We start from the raw sequence: 3,328 nt of genomic DNA on the forward strand, positions 1-3,328 counted from the left end.
CAGATGAGATAATAGTAATATATTTAATAATGTGATATGATTATTCATTAGAGTACCAACAATGAAGTGAATGCTATATTAATTATATGAATATTATATATTATCTGAATAATAACTTATAATTCTATACTAACTATATTTATAAACATATCATATAGAAATATATAACTATATCATATAAAATATATAACTATATTATATAACAAAATATATAATACATACTAATATTATATTCATGAATATATGTATTAGTGTAGTAATAGCGATGCTATTAATATGATATATTTATATTATACTGCTATATATAATATTGAATATATAAAATAATAGAGCAGTCAATAATATATTTTGCTTAACTCAATATATCCAAAATATGTTTATTTCAACATGTAACCAATGAGAAGAATTATTAATGAGCTCTTGTCTTCAAAGCCCTGTGTGTACATTGTACTCACAGTGCTGCTTGGTCTGTCCTGGCCCATTCCGGGTGCCAGGAGCCACTGGGGCTTGGGGCCACTGGAATGGACCGGACCACGCAAGTGACGACTTCCTCTCCCTCTATGTGAGAGCCAGGGGAGGGGAAGGAGCAGCCTGCAGCGGGGCTCCTGGTGGGATGTCATGCCACGGGATTCTACACTTCACCACGTCTGCTTGGGCGCAGCTTTCCCCTAAAGATGCTGTCTGACCCAGCACCTCGGACAGGTGCTCTGCTTCTGGGAGAGGCTGTGGGTGGGTTTTGATCGGAAAACATCTGTTCCTGTGCAGAGACCCTGGCAGGAAGGTCATTGAGGGGAAGATCTGGCTGGGAGGTACCTGGGACCCCTGGGAAGAGCCCTGTGATCTTGAAGGTCCCTTCTTCCCCAACTGCCAGCATCCCTCCTGCGGCCATCCTCCAAGGGTGACCAGAACCTGGCTGGCTCTTTCTTTCTCTGTCTTTGTCTCCATCTGTCTCTGTGCGATTCTTTCTCTGCTCTGAAGTGCTGGCTTTCTCGAGTTCTCTCTTGGACCCGCTTCTCACTCTTGTGACTTCACTGGCAGCCCCCAAGCGCTCTTCAGGGAACGGCCTCCACCCCCACTCATCTCACCTACACTGACCTTGGCGCCTTCTCCTAAACCCCCTTCTCCCCGTGTGTCCCTGTCCCAAAGGGGCCCCGCTGACCCATGCTGACGCTTCCCACCCCACAGCCTGTCTGGTCTGAGTCCTCCATCCTCTCCTGCGTGTGTCCCCGCTGCATCCCCTCCTGCCTGGTCTCCCAGATGAATAAAGACAGTCCCTCTTCCTATCCTACCTTCTGTCGGGGTGCAGCCTCCTCCAGGAAGTCCTCCCTCGCTTCTTCCACCTCCCACTGCCATGTTCCATCCCTATTCCTGGCCATCCTCTAGCTCTCCCGGTTTGGGGGGCGGGCTGTGAGCAGCGAGGTCTTTCTCTCATCATGATTTGAGAGGAGATGCTATCCCAAGGGCAGAGCCCCACAATGTTTTTCTAGAAACCTTGGAAGCCAGCTTCTCTTCTGCTTGGCGTCCATCAGCCCTGCCCAGGAGGGAAGTGGACTGAAGGGTCAGGCGATTGTCAAATCTGAGGCCTAAAAATCCGCTGGGTCAACAAGTCCAAAGAGGAAGTGAGGGCAGGAAGTGCGTGGTGGGTTTGGCTGAGTCGGCTGCGCCCTGCTGCCCCCGCCCTAGTCCCCCTGCCTCCCACACCCCCGTCTGCTTCCTTCCCTGTACCTGTGCCATGTAACTGTCCCCAGCACCACACTGCCAACATCCAGGTTGACACTGTCTGATAGGAATGCAATGAGATTTCACGTTTTCCCATCAGTCAAATGAGGCACAAGCCAAGGGAAACAAAAGAATCAGGTCAAATTAATTTTTGTGACATGTTTTTATCGACCCAAATATATTTCCAATATTATCATTTCAATATGAGAGCGACATAAAAGTTATTAAGAGATTTCACGTTCTTTTTTTTTTTTTGTATCAAGTCTCTGAAATCTGGTGTGTGTATTACACTCTAATCTCAGATCTCATCTCGGATCTACCACGCCTCAAATGCTCAGTAGCCTCATGTGTTCAGTAGCTACCGTATCCAAGGACTCAGAGCTAGAATCCTGTGATTCAAATAGTCTGTGAATTCCATTGTAGAGTCCCTCAGGGGCAAACAGCCTATGATTCCAACATTCTAAGAGTCTGTGATTCCAACATTCTAGGCTTCAGAGTCTTTGACCTAGATAAGTGTTCCGCAAACTCTAGCCTATGGGCCAAATATGCCCCCCACCCCGCCCCGCTTTCTTTTGTAAATAAAGTTTTATTGGCACACAGCCATGCCCATTCAGTCTGTGGCCGCTTCAATCTACCTGGGAGGTTGAGTAGTTGTGACAGAGACAATGAGTGACCTCCTGACCAGCCAAAACTAAAATATTTACTCTCTGTTCCTTTACCAAAAAAATTCACTGACCCTTGATCTACACATTCAGAGTTTCTGAGATGTTTACAGATGTCTACTTAACCGGCGCACTTTATAACTTACACGTGTCCCATACATTCTTTCCATGCACCAAATATCACGATGATATATGTTGTTCGAAAGATTGGTTTCATCTTGGCCATTCACCTTTTCAGGCTTCAGGAATTCCATGGGTTGAGCTCTATGATATTGCACTATTTGGGGATGGGGAGGTACAAAGTTTCACCTACTTATGACTGTTAGAAAATTGTAAAATACGCATCACATAAAATTCACCATTGGCGGCATTTAGGATATTCTCAATGTTGTGTAACTGTCGCCACCGGATGTTTTCAGCACCCCGAAAGAAAAGCCCCCACACCCATTAGCAGTCACTCCCTATTTCCCCTGTCTTCCCCCAAGCTCCTGGCGGCCTCTAATCTGCTTTCTGTCACCAGAAATTTGCTGGAATATAACCCTCCTGGACTCATAAAAATGTCCATTTCATACAGGTCGACTTAATAACCTTCTAAGGTGTTCTCATTCTAAGTTTCTCCTGGTGTCGACGTGCACAGACCCTGTCCTCAGCCCCCAGATCCTCCAGCCCCCCATGAAAGGGCCACCAGCTTCAAGGACACCAGAAAACCTTAGCCTTCCAGAGTTCGAGAAATGCACACCCTGAGACTCGGTGGCCAAGGAGTTTAAGATCAAGTGATCTGAGAAACACATTCTTGTAAACTTAACCATCAGGGGAAATGTGAGCCTACAAAAAAGATAGTCCCCACCTTTGGCTTCCTCCGTTCTAATATTTTCCTGGCCAGAGGGGGTTCCCGCAGGGGCCTGGCGCTGGCAGGATAGGGGAGAAGAAGAGGCATTCCAGAACAC

The sequence above is a fragment of the Rousettus aegyptiacus genome, unplaced genomic scaffold (assembly GCF_014176215.1).
Source record: "Rousettus aegyptiacus isolate mRouAeg1 unplaced genomic scaffold, mRouAeg1.p scaffold_m13_p_14, whole genome shotgun sequence".
NCBI lineage: Eukaryota > Metazoa > Chordata > Mammalia > Chiroptera > Pteropodidae > Rousettus > Rousettus aegyptiacus.